Source organism: Dasypus novemcinctus, chromosome 15 (assembly GCF_030445035.2).
Source record: "Dasypus novemcinctus isolate mDasNov1 chromosome 15, mDasNov1.1.hap2, whole genome shotgun sequence".
Classification (NCBI taxonomy): Eukaryota; Metazoa; Chordata; class Mammalia; order Cingulata; family Dasypodidae; genus Dasypus; species Dasypus novemcinctus.
Genome location: NC_080687.1, coordinates 102,170,279 through 102,189,585, shown reverse-complemented (window position 1 = coordinate 102,189,585; position 19,307 = coordinate 102,170,279). Strand labels below are relative to the sequence as shown.

General features: G+C 47.4%; 1 long non-coding RNA gene across 1 annotated transcript; it reads right to left on the bottom strand.

The window, feature by feature from the left end:
- Positions 1 to 6,638: 6,638 nt before the first annotated feature.
- On the bottom strand, positions 6,639 to 9,891 carry LOC111759253 (uncharacterized). Its single transcript, XR_002793310.2, has 3 exons — positions 9,607 to 9,891; positions 8,786 to 8,962; positions 6,639 to 8,690 (listed from the first exon to the last, which is right to left on the bottom strand). It is a non-coding gene; the product is annotated as an uncharacterized lncRNA (long non-coding RNA).
- Between the last annotated feature and the right edge of the window lie 9,416 nt (positions 9,892 to 19,307).

Sequence of the window (19,307 nt, the reverse complement as noted above, 5' to 3'; positions counted from 1 at the left end):
ACAGATACTTGTACACCAATGTTCACAGAAGCATTTTTCGCAATAGCCCGACGATGGAAACAACCTGAGTGCCATCAACTAATGAAGGATAAATAAAATGTGGTTTATACACACAAGGAGCCTTATTCAGCTGTGAAAAGGAATGAAGTTCTGAAACGCAGGACAGCATGGATGAACCTCGAAGACATCACGTGGAGTGAAATAAACTAGACAGCACGAGAAGGACAAACATCGTATGACCTCACTTACAGAAAATATCCAGAATAAGCAAATTCACAGAGACAGAAAATAGATCACAGGCCGCCAGGGGCTGGGGGGAGGAGTGGGGATGAGGGTTTATAGCTTAGTGGGTGTATTTCCTAAGACTGCTGTAACCAAGTACCACAAAGGGGATGGCTTAAGACAACAGAAATTTATTGTCTTCCGGGTCTGGAGGCCAGAGTGTGAAAGCTGTAGGAATGGATCCCCTGTGCCTCCTTCTACTTCCTGGCCCCTGGCTGGCCATGCGTGAGCTTCGCTCTCTGCCTTGGCTGTCATGTGGCCTTCTGCCTGGCGTCTGACTGCCCGTGTCCGATTTCACCGTACTTACAAGGACACCAGTCATATTGGGTTAGTGTGACCTCACCTGAAATGAAGAAATTCCACCTGCAATGACCTTATTTCCAGTTAAGTTCCCACTCTGGGACACTGGGAATCAGGACACGGGCGGATCTCTTTGGGGGGCCCAATTTACCTTGTAATAATGGGTATGGAGTTTCCTTTTGGGATGATGAAAATGTTTTGGTAATGGATGGTGGTGCTGGTAGCACAACGTAAATGCCATCGATGCCACAGAACTGTACATTGAAAAACTGGTTAGAGCTGCAAATTGTATTTTGGGTATGCCACCACGATCAAAATATTTTTAAAATACCTGAATGAAGGCCACAGGATGGCTGCATTGCCTTTTCAGGGCAGATTATTTGATGCTTGAGGAGAATGCACTTTGACCTGCTATTTTCTATTAAGACCCTGACTCGATGAATTACATGTTAACTTGTAGATTTGTATCCGGTAGCAATTGAAATGATTTCTGTCCAGAAGAAAAGATAACCCTAAAAGTTATCTATCTTTGCCCTTTACGACGCGAATCAGTTTTCTATCAAATCCACTCATCTCATTCCAACGTTTGCTTTCCAGTGCCGATATAGACCCAGTGCCTTAAATGCTTTCTTTACCAGCTTTCCCATTCTCTGGGTTCCCTCACCGATGGGTACGTTAACCTTGGTTACATGCTCACTTTCTATTTATCTATGAGCCATATTTATAACTTTTTAGCAATTCACTTTGAATTTCTTTCTCGCTGGAGCAGCCAGTGTCAGTAATTACAATTCTTCATTTCAGTGAAGTTTATACTGCCAGCTAAAGAGCTCAGTGGTGCCAGAAGAGTGAGCACGAGCCCTACATAGAAATCAAGTAGAAAATGGCTTTCTGCTAACTGAAATTATAGAATTCCTTTCTTTAGAAAAGAAGACTAATTAACAATATGACAACAAATCTGGCTTCTAAGTGTGTCTAGGCATTGCGTCCAGTGCGAAAGCTAAGTGGACCATGTGTTGACTCTCGGCCAGGAACCCCGAGCCTCTGTCCATCACAACTCAGCCAGGCCAGCATGAGGCCGGAAGGCTGACGAGAACTCAAGGTGTGTTTCCCAAAAGGCCTGGGAGGAAGGCTGGCTAAGCTCACAGGTCTGCAATTTCAAGAAAAAATATATTTTTAAAAAACAAGGGAAGGGTAAGTTTCCATAAACGCTGCAGTTTTATACCCACCTGCAGCCAAACCTCCTTCAGCTGGAGATGAGCCTCTTCTCTCGCAAGGGGTTTACTTTTGTTGGCTCCGCTCTGCACTGTAAAGTAAAAAGGCCTGCAGGACGCAAGCCCAGGCCGGAGCGCTGCCTCCCTTTCCTTTCCACGCAGCTGGGGGTGTTTGCGTGTGAGGGTACGCCTGTGTGCTTTCTTCCCGCGTGTCTGTCCGTGCTTCTTTCTGTGATTGGATGTGCATGCACTCGCCTGCGTGTGGCTTGGCCCCCACACCACACTGGCATTTTAAACCTTTCAGAGATCAGTTTATTTGGCATTTAGTGAAGAGAAAGCAATTTTTGAAGTCTCGTCTAAGGATTAGGACTGAGGTAATATCTTGGTTGCCTTCTAAATATCTGCTACGGAGAAGAGAAGCCAGCAAGAATTAATCACTGACTGGCTAAATTCTCTCGATTTTGCTGCTGCTTTTGCTCCATATGAGAGACCATGCTAAGAAAAATGTTAATTTCTAACCTGAAATTAAAGGAAGGTTAGGACAGCAGACGACGCACTTCAGCGAGTTTGCCCCAGGCCAGTCAAGGGCCCCACTGCAGGGCATCACTGTCACATTGCAAACTCCATCTTGAGAGAAGGACTCCAGCCTTCGCCAACCTTCTCCTCTACGTGTGCGAGCCTTCCTCTGAGAGACGGCCTGCTTGACTTGGACTTTAAATTATTCAGTCAGTTTGTTCCCTTTGGCCAAACCCAAAGTGTTGGTGGCCTCCCCCTGGGAGTCCATGGACACCTCCCGTGGCCTTGGGACGCTTTACCCCCGGAGTGGACCGCTGACGGAAGCCCCCTGCTGGGGCTGGGGAGGCCCCCTCGAGTTCTAGGACATCTGTCCTGATTCTGGTTTTGTGAATGCAGGAACCTCTGCTCTGCATGTGGTCCTTGTGTATTTAGGCATTCCTATCTTGTAAACAAAATTGGGGTCCAGCCATTGATTTATTTATGTTTTGGTGGTGTTTTGAATTTCCCCTTTGATGCCGTAATACTTCAGGAGTAACGGCGAGTGATTCGGTAATTCTTCCAGACGTTTTCCTGTAAACTCCAGGAAACGGTGGTCAGGATCAGCGAGTGCCTGCTGAGTGCGCGTCGGGAGGACCCCTGCCCTGGCATCTGAACAGGTCGGCTTGGAATGGTCTGGAGGACCAAGATGTCCCAGTGCCTGGTTTGACATATCTCCTAAGAGGCCTGCATTGTTTCTTAAGTTTTAAAATTAGGTTCCCAGTTTTGTTCTGTTTTTTAAAGTTTTATTTTTAAATAAGTTTTAGATTAGAGTTCTATTGAAAATATATGGAATTCCCATATACCACCCCTCCCCCTTCACATTTTTCCCTATTAATAATGTGGTACATTAATGTGATATACTTGTTAGAATTGATGAACAAATACTGAAGCATTGCTACTAACCATGGTCTACAGTTTACGTTATGGTTTACGCTTTGCACCGTACAATTTTGTAGGTTTTGACAAAATGTGTAATGGCCTGCATCTGTCATTGCAATATCATGCAGAACAATTCAATATCCTCTAAATGCCCTATGTCCCACCTGCTCTTCCCTCCTGCTCCCCTTAGAACCTTTCATAATCACTATCTTTTTATCAATGTTATAAATTCTTCAGTTACTACAATAATAAAGTCTACCTCGGTCCACAGTTTCATTCCCCCCTTATGTTTGTTCCTTCCTCAGCCTTGAGGACTTGGGGATGGTGATGCCCTCTCTGTTTCCAGTTGAGAAGGGGCTTATATCTTATGGGGCTAGATGGAAGGAACTGTTTTACTTGCAGTTGCAGATACTCTTTGCTTCTTGGGGGGGGTTTGTCCATTATCATCATCATTTTGTTTGTTGTTCTAGGGAAGTTCAATTTACTGAAGAATAGGTGTTGGCTGCAACTCTGATAGGATTCAGTGTTCAACCAGCATACAAACAGAGCAAAATTTAAGTCTTTGGAACATATGTTTAATGGATACAGTGCTAATTATAGGTTCAAATAAAAGGGACAGAAGAGCCATGTGTAGAGAAATTATAAATGAGCCCAATTCTGCTACAGTGGGGAAATAGGTTATCATATATTCCAAGGTAAGGCCCACTGATGTGGCGCTGATTCCATGGGGTTGTGTGCCTTGCCAACAGTGTCCAGAAGTCTCAAGAGCCCCCAGGAGCGTCCCTGTTCAGGTTTTGCTTACTGTGGCAGTTAGTGAGGTTTGCCCAAGATGTGCGTAAGCATGACCTCCAGAATGAACTCCTGGCTCACTTTGAAATCTTTTGGCCATAAAAACTCTTTTTTTAAAAGAGATTTATTTATTTATTTATTTCTCTCCCCTCCCCCCACCCTGGTTCTCTCTTCTCTGTTCTCTGTCTATTTGCTGCGTGTTCTTCTTTGTCTGCTTCTGTTGTTGTCAGCGGCACAGGAATCTGTGTTTCTTTTTCTTTGTTGCGTCCTCTTGTGTCAGCTTTCCTTGTGTGTGGCGCCACTCCTGGGCAGGCTGTACTTTCTTTTGCGCTGGGCGGCTCTCCTTACAGGGCGCACTCCTTGTGCGTGGGGCTCCCCTACGCACCCCTTCGTGGCAGGGCACTCCTTGCACACATCAGCACTGCACATGGGCCAGCTCCACACGGGCCAAGGAGGCCCGGGGTCTGAACCGCGGACCTCCCATGTGGTAGACGGATGCCCTAACCACTGGGCCAAGTCCACTGCCCATAAAAACTCTTTTGTATTTGATTTTCCCCCCTTTTGGTCAAGATCTTTTTCCAAATGCATAACTGGTTGGTGCTTGGTAATAATCCCTTGATGCCAGGGAGGCTCATCCCTGGGAGTCATGTCCTATGCTGGGGTTGGGGCAGGGGGGATGTGAGGTAGCAAGCTTATTTGCTGATTTTGGCTTAGAGAGAGGCCACATTTGAGTAACAATGAGGTTTTCAGCAGGTAATTCTTAGGCAATAGTTATTATTAGGTTATGCTTCAATTTTGTAAGATTGTGGTTCATAAGCACAAGCATAATTATCAAGGACTTGGTGTTTTTGTCTGTTTTCTTTTATTAAACACTGGCTATGTACTCTAGGAATTCTTGCCACTGTGTTAGACAAGGTAGCAGGACTACCCAGGGTAATTCCTGGTTTTTAAAGATATTTTTCTACAAGACAAGTGTGTCCAGTAGTTTTCATCTATTAAATGCTTACTCCATGCTAGAAACTGAAGTTAGGCAAGCATTTTATATGGATTTCTTAATTCCCCCACACTGAGTAAGGGGACTGACTAGTCTTATTGTCCTCATTTTAGAGATGTGCACATGGAGGCTTAGTGAGAACATGCAATTTGTTCCAGGTGACACTGGCACCCCAAGGTTGGAATCTAGATTTGAATCCAGGACTGTCTGATTTCGCAGCCTCTCTGCTTTACCATGTTCAGTTTGCTTTCCTAATAGTCTTTTGTGAATTCTTATTGGACATTTCTTATTGCACATGTCTTTTGGATATGCATTTTAAACCTTAGCCAAAGTTTGCTGCAGTAACTATTTACTGGCTCTGTCTTAACATTTTATATGTCCATTTTGCATGGTCTGGATTTCCAAGGTATTTCATTAACTGATTATTTTGGTCAGATATGGTTCTGAAGGGAACTTGAAGAATGAAAGTTATTTTAAATTCCCAGTTGTTTAGCACATTTTATTTAAGGTTGAGAACACCTGGCATTTTTTGTTGTTGTTGTACCCAAAGTATTGAAAAATGGTGGAAAAGAGAAATCCTAACCTGGCTTGTAACAAATGGCTTCGTGCATGAATCAGCAGGCCTGTGCTCTCTGTGGCTCTTTTTTGGATGTTTTCTGTGTGTCACCACAATCTGGGTGTAGTGTGATGAGACGTTCTGCTGAGAAACCAGAGTTTAAAGAATAAACAGGGTTGATAGGATAAACAGAATAAACCCTGACCGTGGGGTAAGCTTTGCAAGTTGGGCTCCTTGCAGACTTAACTTGCTCACGTGCCTGGACTTCTGGGAATGCGCCCAAAGTTTTCCCTTGTGAACTGGTGTAAAGGCTCATTGCAGCCAGGCCTTTGGGTGTCTCACTGACTGGCGCGGGGCCTGAGGAGGCGCCGGCAGACAGAAGCAGCTTTAGGGAAGCCTAGCAAACTGGGCTGTCTCACTGGAAAACTCTGTACCTCTCAAACACATGTACACATGTGCTGAGAAAGACACACATCCGTACAAACATCCACACACACTCAAAGACACACACATCAACAGCCATACTCACAAATATCCATCACATACAAACATCCATGTGTACAAATGCACACACTCAAACGTACACACATATACATACACATACAAATGCACACACATGCACACAAACGCATATCATTACACAAACACAGAAGCACACACATAAACATCCATACTTACACGCAAAAATGCACACACTCATGCACACACAGAAACACCCATCATTACATACAAACACACACATACACACGTAGACATCCATACTCACATACACAAATGCACACTCACACACAAACACCCATAAACATTTACTCACACAGAAACATACACATACACACACATCATTACACACACACATAAACATCCATACTTGCATGCACACACTGACACACAAACACTTGTACACATTTATCCACACAAACACACACACTTATGCACACACAAGAACACACATCCATACTCACATGCACAAATGCACACATGCACCCAAACGCATTTACTCGCATACCAATATGCACACTCACTCCCACACATGCAAGCACACACAAACAGAGAGAGAGGGTGAGGGACATGATTACCAATTATAAAAGAAATGGATTTATTGTGGTTAACCACTATGGCGGACACCTCAAATTAAATGATACATTCTTCTATAATTTTTCCATTTTTTATTTGTCAAGCACTCTCCTCTGAGGGTCTTTAAAATCACACTGTGCTCCACTAAAACGGAATCATTGGTGCTGTTACGTGAATAAGTTGGGTTGAAGATGGGCAAAAAGAGGAAACCAAAGAGGGAGGTGTGAAAAGATGAATAATTAAGCCATTCATTCATTCATCTCGTTGTTATGGGGATCTATCAGTAAAAGGTAAGGTTTTCCCGCCCTGCCCTTGTGGAACTAACGTTCTAGCAGCCCACGCACTCAAATGCAATGAGCCTAACAGGGCCCGAAGCCTTCTAGCCTGTTAAAAAGGTGTAAAATACCGGGCGTGAAGACGCGCAGGGCCCAGGGCACTGGGGGGGCGCTGGAGCGTTGGTGGGCCCCGGGGCAGGCCTTCCTGGGAGGAGGCGGCTGCGCCAAGCTGGCCTGCAGGGAGCAGCACCCACCCCGGAAGGGGAAGCAGGGCCGAGGCCCTCAGAGCCCCACGAGCTTGGGGAGCTGCAGGGAGGGACCGGTGTGGACGGAGGGGGGCGCGAGAGGGGAGGAAGGGGCCAGGACCCCTGGCGGGGGTGGTGGGTGGCATCGCGCTCAGGGCCTGCTGGCCTTTGCGGGGACTCTGGCTTTTCTTCTGGGTGAAATGAAGAGCCCCTGGGGGCGGGGCGGTTGAGCACATGAGTGGCTTCATCTGATTTACTTTTTTTTTTTTGCATTAAAAAACAATTTTTGTAAAGCTACTTTAGATTACAGAAATGTCCATCAAAAATGTAGGAGATGCCCAGGTGTCCCCCTCCCTCCCCCTCCCACACTTACCCACATTAACAACATCCCTCCTTAGTGTGGGGCATTTAACACGTATTGAAGCGTTGCCGCTAAGCGTGGATTAGAGTTTGCGTTATGGTTGATGCTCGGTCCTGTGCCATTTTGCAAGTTATGACAAAATATACATTGGCCTGCACCTGTAATTGCAACGTCATGCAGGACAATTCCAATGTCCCGCAAATGCCCCCATTTTCACCTATTGTTCCCTCGCCCTCCCCTCAGAGCCTCCAGTGGCCACTGCCTCACCATCAATGATAAAAGCTCTTCCACTGCTAGAATTGCTTTTAAACACTGAAAGTCTCTTCTCGGCTGTTGTGCTGGGAAGAGTCTCCCCAGCGAGGCAGGAAGCAGGGAGGCACGTGCAGAGGCTTGCCCTGAGCCAGGAGAGGAGTCGCCTTGGACCAGCCGTCCTGGTGGAGGGAATGGGGGGCTGGACCTGGGAGATAGTCACAGGTTCGGTTGGGGCCATCGGTATGACCAGGTGGCGTGCATCTGAGATGTCGTGGGGGCCCAGGATGTGTCCTGACGGAGGATTTCTCTGAGTCATTGGAAGGATGCAGGAGCCATTGCCAAGTTGGAGAAAGCCCTGAGAGAAACGGGCTTTGGGAAGGAGATCAAGAGCTCAGTCTTGGCTGTGTTGGGTTTGAGATGTCCGTTAAGCATCCAGATAGACGAATCCAGGCTAAACATTTGGAAGGCCTTGGCACACAGACGTTATGTGAAGCTGTGAGGTTGAATGAAATCACTAAGGGAGTGAGTGTGGTTGAGGAGGAAAGGAAGGGTGAGCAAAGAGGCTGACGAGGAGCAGCCGGCGAGATGGGGGGTAAAAACCAACAGCGTGGGATGCCCTAGACACCGAGGGAAGGAGGGAGAGGGCCACCATGTCGGGTGCTCCTGAGGCCTGAGAATTCAGCTCTGGGTGTCGCTGGTGATGAGATGAGGGCCCAGTTTTGGTGCAGCTGGTGGGAGGAACGTCTAAGTGGAGCAGGAAGCGGCAACATCAGTGAGTATAGGAAACTCTTCTAAGGAGTTGTGCTGCCAAGACGAGTAGAGAAATGGGGTGGTAGCTGGTGAAGAAAAGTAGCCAAGAGAAGGTCTTTGCTATATCTTCTCCAGATTTGAGAGTTTGTAGGTTGATAATGAGTGGTCTGGAAAAAAGAGAAAATCTGTTGAAAAAGGGATGGCAGCAATTAGGAGGAAAACTGGAAGGGAAAGGGCAGAGGATAGAGTCATTGCACCGTACATCACCACAAAGCAAGTGACACGCACGCTGCCCTTGTCCTGGTGGGTTGGGAGCTGCTTTCGGAGGCCCCACTGCCGAGGTGACCTCACAGTCCTGCACGTAGGATTCTCAGTGGTAGGAGTTTTCCTTGCAGGGCGTGGAAGAGAATCCTGATTTCTGTTCACCAGGAAACAGATCCTGCTGAGACACGATGAAACGTGAAGGTCAAGGCGTGTGGGAAAGGGTGACGAGTTTAACCTTGGCTGGCAAGTTCTTCTCCCCCTCGGGTGTACATGCTTTTGATCACATTTTCCCAGAGAAGCGTGACACTTTCGAGGTGACATTTGTCTTCTTGGCACTGAAGCCCAGAAAGCCGAGGGTGATGGTGTTAACAGAAGCGCCCTGGGCTGGGAAGGGTCAGTACAGCGTGGACGGAAGCAGAGGAAAGGGGCGGAGGAGGGCTCGGCGGCCTTCGAGGGGCGTCCTGTCTCTCCGCTCCACTCTACGTCCCTAAGAACGGGCATTGCGCCTGCTCTTTCCTTCTGCCGTGTGAGCAGCGTGGAGACGTTGCCCCGCTGCCTGGGATGGCTCTCACACCGGGAGAGGGGCTGGGGAGGACACACGGCCCGCGGAGGGCCAGGCTCCGTTTGTGCACCGCTGGCGGTGCTGGCGGCTGAGGAGGAAGGGTCAAAAGTCCCACAGCTGCGAATGAATGACGACGCGCAGTGTTCACTTTTAGCTCGCACCCGGGCAGCCCTTCAAAGATAGTTTTCAGTGGGTTTTCTTCAGGGGACCTCACCGTCACCCCCAAAATGTGAATTAGAGGGTGCTTCCCATCTTACCTCACTCGCAAATAACTGCCAGAAAGCCACAGGAAGCGAGGGCTGTAACAATTTACAGCTGGCCCCCTTTGATGTGAGGTGGGACGGGACACGCAGGAGCCACCTCGGAGTAGAGCCCGGCTGGGCGACCGCAGAGGGCCATCTCCTTTTTCCTCGAGAAGAGAGCAAACTGCATTAGCAAACTGAAAAAAACATTAGAAAACCTTTACTCAGATAAATCTGGCTTGATCTGGGACAAGGCGGGAGTGGGAAGGAGGAAAAGAAACAAAATGGCATTTGCCAAGGATTTGCTGAACACGTTAAAAAAAAAAGTGCTGACCGTCATTAAATTAAGTAAAAACTAAAGATTACACTAGGGTAAACATTGCTGCAAATGTTTGACTAAAAGCTAACTGAGGGCGCCAACCTACTCCACTTAATTTACAGATCAAGACAGTGACAGCCCCAGGGGACTGCGGCTGCCGGAGGGGGTGGGGGGTGCTTTCTAGCTAGAAACCACGTTATTATTTTTTAATTTAGAGAAAGAAAGCTAGAGCTAAAGGAGGCGCTTTAGAAACTTCTGGGAAGGAGAGATAGGCAGAGAAAAAGAAGGGAGCTATGTGTCTGTGCCTGCTGGGCTTGGGGTAGAAATATGACTAAGAAAAATAAAAAGAACGTGCAACTTTTAAAATAGCTCTTTTAGGAGGACCGAGAGTGCTGGGATCAAAGAGTTAACTGTTCCTGTGGAGTAGACGTCAATAAATTCTAGACTGTGCCAAGGGCCCTGTCTACCCCAAATGAGGAGTGTAAATTCCCCTACCCCAAATGAGGAGTGTAAATTCCCTGTGTTATCAAATAAAATTGGTTTAACTTTGCAACATTTAGCTTCATGTTAAAATTTAAGTGTACAGCGATACAGGGAATGGTTTTGAAATTATAGTTCCTCTGCAGCATAACCTCTTTGGATACAGTTTTAAATGCTTTTAGAATGGGATGCGGAGTTTATGTAGTAACAGAGCAGTTGGTGTCCTTCGATTGGGTTTTCTTCATGTACTTCAATTTTCTAGGACTGGGGATGACCATAATTGCTGAACAGTTGCATGAAATGGGCTACATCAGCGCTTTTTCCTGCCTTTTCCCACATAGTATCTAAAATCGCTCCCCCAGCAGCCCCTCCCCCAAGATAACCGTGTTTGCGACAGCAGGACACTTAACCCTCGCATCTCCTGGGCTCGAAGCGTTCCTTGCTAAGGCACGCCGCGTTTGCACACTCGCTCCCTGGACGTCAGCGCGTCCTTACAGAGGAGACAGCGCTGGGCGCGCGGCGAGCCGCTGCTGCCGGTTTCCCACGCAGTGATGCCCAGGGAGGCCTGGTGGAAACCCCTGCAGCCCCCTTCTTTCTGCGCTAGTCCTTGTCTTCTCTCAGGCAAAGGCCAAAGTATCTGCGGGGCTTGCCCAGGCTCAGGTTTGCTCTTAGTGTCTGAAAAACACGCTTCTCTAAGTGGCCAAGGTAGTTGCTGAGGGCAGGGAGAGGGAAGAAGAGATGAGATGTGGGGGCATTTTCAGGACGTGGAGTTGCCCTGAATGATACTGCAGGGACAGATCCTGCCATAACCCACGGAATGGACTGGGGGAGAGTGTGACCTGCAGGGTAAACCATTATCCACGTGGTGCAGCAGTGCCCAAGGTGTGTTCACCAAAGGCAATGCATGTGCCACACTGATGAGGGAGGTTGTTGGTGTGGGAGGACTAGGGGTGTGGGGCATGTGAGAACCTCTTATATTTTTTAATATAACCTTTTTTGTGATTTTTGTATCTTAAAAAAAAAGAATTTAATAAAACAAAAACATTTTTCTCTGTTTGCACAGATGAAACTTTGAAAATGCGAAAAGTCCCTGAAATCTCTGCTCTTCCCCTTAATTGCCCGGCATTATCAGGCTGGAGCACTGGAAGGGGCGGGAGCCTTCTGGTGCTATTAAACCTTGTGCTAACTTTACTGATACCGGGTCTTTGACTCCAGCAGCCTACTCTGTTTTTCAACATTCTCCAGGGACCTTCCCAGCATGTTGGAAACCAAACACTGTCTGCAGGGGCGGCCCGACGCCAGAACTTTCGGTTTGCCTTGAGAAGCTGGAATAGAAAAAGAAAGCGTTGCACCCCCCTCTGCACTGTCAGCAAACCCACTTTATGATCTTTCGTGCCTGGTCCAAAACTTGATGCCTGGCTCCACTAAGGTACCAGCCCCACGAGGCTATTTTATCAATTTGAACCTCACCCGGCATTTTCTGTTCTTTCCACTTACGAATTTGCTCAAATATCCTGATGAGCGCTTCTCAAAAACATGTAGACTCCAACTATGTACGTGTTCTAAGCTACAGAAAAACGGAAAGAAAGGGGCACTTTGGGGTGACCAGAATTAGGAAGCACTGATTTCTTACTCATTATTCTGTACATGTTACAAAACCAAGGCTGGGGCCGCATGTTTCCAGTGGGTCAGTTTATTAAAGAAAATTGGGGCATGTCTAGAGGGCATTGAGCTTCCATGTATGGAAAATATTTTTTTAAAATTTCAAATAAAGCAACTCACTGCAATTATTAAATAAGTTTGACGTGAATGGTGGATTGTCGACATTGTCACACGGTGTGACCAGCCTGCGTTCAGAGAGCTCACAGCTGACCGCGATGCTAAGGCATTTCTTTTCCTTGTCTTTAGCAGGAAATCAGGCTTCTGTAAGGGTCCATTTACCTGGCTCTTTAGCTCTTTGAACTTGAACTTGAAAAAATAAATTTCACGTAAGTCCTCTAAACTTCAAATCACGGAGTTGGTTCATGGCAAATGGTATTACACAAACAACAATAATAGCTAAAACGGGCCGTGTATCTACCATGTCCAGTGCTGCAGGCACTCGGCCTGCCATTCTCTCAATCCCTGCAACCAGCCTGTGAGGCAGGTACTGGTGTTATTCAATCATAAAGTGTAGGTACAAAAGGACGAATCAGGTGTCCAAAGCCAAACAGCCAGATTTAGCCGCTCACCTGTTTTCAGCCAGTCACACCCTCTGCATATCCTGGTGTCAAAGTGCATTATTCTGCCTTTGGGGCTCCGGTGGACACTGCCATCTTGCCTCTCCCAGGGCACCTAACACTTCACGCTGCGGTGGGGGGAGAAAAGATGGGATTTCGTGAAGTCAAATCAATCTCCATTCTCCATTATGCCTAAAGATTGCATCTTTCCCACGTTTTAGAACACGTATTTTGATTTTAAGAACAGACTATTTTATTGGAAAAGAAGAAGAGCTACACTTAGCTTCCTAATGTGACCTTGAAATTATTCAAAGTACTTTACATTTATTAACTCATTTTATTCTCACAACAGTAGGAAGCAGATAGTATTAGCTCTGTTTTACAGATGGGTAAAGTGGAGCACAGAGAGGCTATTTCACTTGCTTGAATTCCCTCAGCAAGGAGGAGGCAGAGCTGGGACTGGCTTTAGAGTCCATGCTCTTAACTCTGGACCATCTCTCCAACAGATTGAGGATGAGCCAGGTGATGTGACAGCTAGCCAGGAAATGTGGTGAGGTAAAAAGTGTGGCGGCTGTCTCAGATGGTGGCAGAAGTGGCCATTTCCTCGCTGACAAGAGCAGCTATTGATGAAATGGCCCTGGGGGCGTCTGCAGAGCCTCAGGCTCTTCTCCCCGCCCTCGGGGTGACGGCTGACTCCTCTCGTCTCTTTGCTCCTTGACTGTGTCCAGCCTCTGAGTATGTATGTGTGGTGTTTTCCAGCTTCCAAAGCAACTTCTCACCCTGGTTTCCTGTGGGATGTGCGCCTCTCTGCGCTCCAAAAGGTGAAATCGGCTCTTGGTTTTAGAGATTGAGTAGCTCAAAGAGACAGGTCCAGCACCACCAAAGTTCTCGAAGCCATGTCTCGGGACATGAATCCTGGCTTTCTGGTTCCAACCCCAAACTGGTTTCAACCGTAAGGCCAGTTACCCCGTCTTGCGGCGGTTTCAGGGGACATTCCCAGGCCTTGGCAAAGGGCCCCTCCAGGTTCCATACGGCAGTTTTCTAAGGAGTGGCCCCTGAGCTGGCTGGGCCACCTGTGCCTCCCCTGTCCAGCCCACGAGGGCCTGCTGGACGGGAGGCTGGGGGCTGGACCCCCAGTTCAGCCTTGCAGAGCAGCCTGGGCTGTTTCTGCGGATCCGAATCCGTGACTCCGGGAGCAGTCTCTTACAGCAAAATGTGTGCGGAGAACACGCCTGGCCAGCTGGTGTCCCTGAGGAAAGGTAAGATTCCTAGCTCAGCCAGGCAGAGGGAAGGGCGAGGGGAGGCAGGAGGGCAACCCGAAGAGAAAAGAAGACTGAGAAAGGCCCAGGAAAGGAATCCTCACAAAGCCTCTTTGCTGAGAAGCCTTGAAGCTGGAGTTACAAGGCACTGGCCAACCACGTGCAGGTTAATGCCCGAGAATCAAGCAGGGGCCAGGAATAGCAGGGACAGACCAACAGAGAGTTACAGCTGGCCAGGAAGGCTACGCCCGTGTCCCCAGCTCTGGCGCACACACGGGTGGCTAGACAAACAGGCTCTGCTTCTGAAGGAGCATTTTCTCCCCTCCCTGGCTACAGATCTCTGGAGAATGAGGAAGGCTTTGCAGGAGAATGCCACATTCTCTCTTCCAAGTTCCGGAGTTGTTGAAGGCCAGGTCAGATGCCTCTTGCCTGGTTGCTGCCTGCAGTGGGAGGACCTTGGTGCGGGCTGGGACCTGGGCTGGGGAGGGAGACGGGCGTGTGTGTGTGTGTGTTTGCACCTGCACTTGTGCCTGCTGTGGCCACAGTGGTGGGCTTGGTGAGCGACGGCCATAGATCCCGCGTTCGCTGCAGAGGCTGGGGCCTGGCACGCACATCTGCTGATCACTGGCCGTTCTCTGGTAATCTGGGCATGCACTTCTTTGGGGGAACGAACTAAATATGAAAAGTTTATAAACTTGGCAATGGCAGTCAAGTAGCCAATTTGCTGGCCTGCTTATCTTTCTAAAACAGTGGAGCATCAGTTTCTGTTTCACCCATTTCTGCTTCTGTGAAGAACATTTCAGAACCACTTTCCTCATTGTTCTCACTAAAAAAAAACAACCTTCCCGCCCCTCCTGCACTCGGAGAGCTGACCCAGACCGGTCAGACCCACCCCCTCCTCGGCCTCCGCTGGCACCAGGTAGGTTTGCTCTTTGGAGTTGCTGCCATCAGAGGATGTCCAGCCCCGGTGAACACATGCTTTCAAATGACTGCTCGGTACCTGTGCTTATAAGACCTAGGGGACCGAGAGGAGGGCCGGGGGGCTGCAGGAGCCTGGGATTTCTCTGTTCCTCCTCAGCTCAGGCTCCAGCTCCCACTCCCCATCTCCCAGGCAGAGCTCTGCAGCCCTCGCCCAGGTTATTTTCATGGTGAAAGGTCCAAAGAGGCCCTCTCTCCTTCAGAGCACAGTCTTGGGAGTCAGAACCTCTGCTGAAATCTGGAAGCAGCCACTTACTGCTCGTGCGCCCATGGGCAGGATCCTTTAGCCCCTGTGCCTCAGCTTTCTCGTATTCAAAATGGGGCTGCAGTTAGACCTGCTGTGGGCATCGAATGAGCTAAGGGATGCAAGGTGCTTCGTGTAGGGCCCTGGTGCACAGACAGGCATGTCAGCCCCACACCGGTTTCACTGTTAATACCATCATCACAAGTAGCTGATCTTAACACATGGGTTTACATGCTGAGGCCCAGAGTTTGGAGAAAGGAGCCCTGGAAAGCAGAAATGACAGCTTAGCTCTATGGTGACCACTCCTCACTCAGCAGCCTCTGGCCCACTTCCTTTGACTTCTCTGTGAGCAGAGACAGTGTTTTTTTTTTTTTAGGGGCAACGGGGATTGAACCCAGGACCTTGCACATGAGAAGCAGACACTCAGCCACTGAGCTACACCTGCTCCCCAGGAGAGAGTCTGTTGAGCCACAGGCCCCCTCTCGAGGGAGGGGACTTGGCTGTCCATCCCACGTGTAAGTTGTTGCACAACCAGGCTGGCACATTGCCCTGGGAGACAGCCAGAGCGGGGCAGGTGATGCACCGTGAACCAGAGGTTCCTCTGCCCTCGTCTTAAACCCATGACCATTGGAAAGCCCAGGGTGCAGCACAGCACCCGAAGGAAGGCTGGGCATGGAAATGGTCAGCTAAGTCTTCCGAGGCCACGATTCCATCTGCTGGTCATGTGACAGAATCACGGCCCCAGCCTTAAGTGAGTGGGACTAAGAGAAGTGGCAGGGGCCTTGCCCAATAAAGAATTAGGTGAGCGGTAAGAAGATGCTCCATTTCATGTCCCCACACACCACTGTTTTTTTCTGAAACATTTAATGCCCTCTTCTGTATATAATGCTAAGCAAATTACCAAGTGTCTTAGCTTCCAGGGCTGCTTTGGCAAATGCCACCCAATCAGTTGACTCTTCTTTGAGAAATGCACGGTCTCCTGGTGTTAGAAGCTGGAAGTCCACCTCGAGGTCTGAGCAGGACCTGCTTTCTCCTCGGTCGGCCCTGTTCTGGCCTGTCTCTCGCTCCTCATGTCTGCTCCTCTGGTTTCCTCTCAGCTCTGGCTTCCACGGCTGCGTGCCGATTTCTTCTGCTCATAAGGACACCAGTGACACGGAGTAAAGGCCCACCCCGATTCAACTTGACCTCATCTGAGCAGAAGCTTCCAGGATCCCCTTCACACACGAGTCCACACCTTAACGGTAATGTTTCCAAAGGTCCTGTTGACAAATGGGCTCCCACTCACAGGGACACAGATTCAGACTTGAAGGTGTCTTTATGAGGGACACGACTGGATCCCCTACACCAAGCATTTAAACAATTAACCAGGGCACGTTAAAAAATTTAAACGGATGAAACAAATTAGGTAACTGGTATGTGTGGCCTACAATCCAGATATTTTTTGCTCGAGGTCAAGTAGCCCCGAGTGGTCAATGAGAGGCTTGAGTGGCTTCGGAGGTTGGAGCTAGAGGAGGTGGAGGCCAAGGGTTTGAAGCAAAGCCCCCGGCATGCCCCGTTCTCCCGTGTCTTTTGCACCTCACTTTTCTCCAGGGCAGGAATGAACATCAGCTGCAAATATTCTTCCAGGGCTAGCTGTTCACCGTAAAAGCTGAGAGGCCTTGACAAATATAAAATGTTGTACATAGCCGCAACAGTAAATCAGAGCGTTATCAACATCAGGCGAGACTCAGAGTTTTCTTTAATCACCGCCGTCCCTTGCTTTTCCAACAGTTCCCGGGCAGAGCAAGTTTCCAAGGTCTATCTTTTTAACGTGGCAGGTCTCAAGGGTGGATTGAGTTAGGCAATTTATCCCCTTTTATGCCCTGCGTTCAGACAGCAGTCCAATGGGGTAACATAAAACCACAGATAGATTTATTTACAACGGTGTTTAAGTGGACTAATAAAGCAGCCCAGGCCACGTAGAGACAGGGGAAGAAGTATCAGCAAAGAAAATGGATCTTAAAAGAAACGACCAAAGTGAAAAACCTTCCTAACTGTCTCCAACGTTCCACATCAGGACGCGCTTCTCCGCCAATTTATAATTTTCTGAAATTAGCTCTCCGGCCTCAGCCCCTCCCCAAGGTGCTGGCGTCGCATTTGGACTCAGTTAGAGCCATCACTTTCCAGACCTTCCAGCTCTCACAACCCGACCGCCTGCTCCAGCCATCCCGCAGTCAGGCGACAGAGAGCAAGGGCTCAAGGAGGGCTGTTTTTCGGCACTGGCTGGCTCGTTCACCCTCCAGGAGGATACGCTCGCGGGGCGCGGGCAGAACCTCTGAAAAACTATTGCAACACACGCACACACGCTCCTGTTTTCAAACGGGCGAAGAGGGCCAGGCCAGAAGGACAAGGTCTGAAGCCGGCGCTCCCGGCCTGGCCAGGGAGCAGCCCTCCGGCTGGCCAGGGCACCCTGCCGGACTTGCCTGGGCATGCCGGCCCCCCTGGAGCCAGGCCGGGGCTCGGGGGAGGAATCTGCTGACCTGGAGAGCGATCTGCTGGTTGTCAGCAAAGAAAAGGTGGCTTTTGAACGAGCAGCTGAGGACTGGGTGCTAGTGACCAGGTTGCAGCTCTGATTCCAATTGGAAGCTGCAGAAATAAAAACGGGGGGCAGGAAATATAGGCACAGGGACAGAAAAACAGATCCAAGGTTGCCAGGGGTTGGGGGCGTGAATGGACATAGAGAGCTCCTTAGGGTGTGGGCAGGACTTTAGGTCTTGGTGGTGGTGGCTGCCTGGCAGTGTAAGTTTCATGTTTGTCGAAATTCATAGATCAGTGCACCTAAAAAGAGTGGCTTTTACGGTGGGTAAATTATAACTCAATAAGCCTGATGAAAAAAAAAATTCCTTGTAGTTTGGGAGGCCATTTGAAACCAAAGGGCTTTTTTGAGTTGGAAGTGCCTCTTTAAAAACTATTTTGGATTTATTTTTAAAAAATCCTTCACGTCAAATCTTGGGCTTTTAAAGAGCCATGTGGAGGAGCGGGAGCTATATGTCTCAGATCTGATTTTACTTTTTATTTGTTCATATATAATTTGTTGACTTTTTAAAAAGAAGTCAAGTTTATGAAGCATTAGAAAACGGTAATTCCAAAAATTTGAATTGGTTTTTAGACCTCAAAGTCATGGTTATGGAGAGAATTTAGAACTAATAGTTCACTATTATACCTTGATATAAAATATACAAAATATCTATAACTGGAAAATAAATGTAAAGAGGGAAAAATCTCCTTTAAATAGGAGAGGAAAACAAAGCAAGACAACAACAACAAAAAAGGCATAGAGCATCTAAGAATGCAACTATAAAATTTTATTTAATAATATAAAAGTTGACTTGAATATATTGAAACATATTCCTTATTATTGGATGAGAATACTTTTTCCCCTCAAATTAATTGTTAGTTTCAAAATGGTTCTAGTCAAAGTCCCAACTGAAATATTTTTTGAATGAAAATTTGACTTTAGAGTTAATCTGGAAGAATGTGTAGCTAAAAATAACCAAGAACTATTTTTAAAGAAATAGAGTTCTGTACTCAGATTTAAAAAACTTGTTATAAAATTTCAGTAGCATGATACTGGTACTAGACTAGACAGTGAGCAGAAAATACAAAATCTTCAAACACAAACATATGTAAGAATTTAATATTTGCTAAATTCATTTCAAGTCAATGGGAAAATGAAAGATTATTCAATAATTAGTCCTGGAATAATTAGTTCTGTTTTGGAGGGGAGGAGGGAACACACTTTATATCCTCAAATAAAGTCTAGATGAATTAGAAAGTTAAAAAAATGAAAACGCAAAGGAGTAGGAAAAAATCTGATAAATATCAACTCCTGGTGTGTGGAGGCACTTTTTAAGCAAAAAGAGAGACGGTGAATCTGTAAGAAAAGAAGATAGATTTTTTTAAAATATAAAAATTGAAAACTTGTCTATATCAAGACTCATGATAAAAAATCATAAAGCAAAGAATAATCTAAAAAGAATGACAATATATAAGAAAATTTAATATGGCTAACACATGATGAGCTCCTCGAAATCAATAGTTAGAAGATAAATATCTAAATGAAAAGGCAATTTGTATAAACTTTAAAACGGACAATAACTGGTGAAAAAATTTCAAGCTCACTATTCATTAAAAATAATTTAAAGAAGAAACCAATTTCTGCTTATAAAATTGACAAA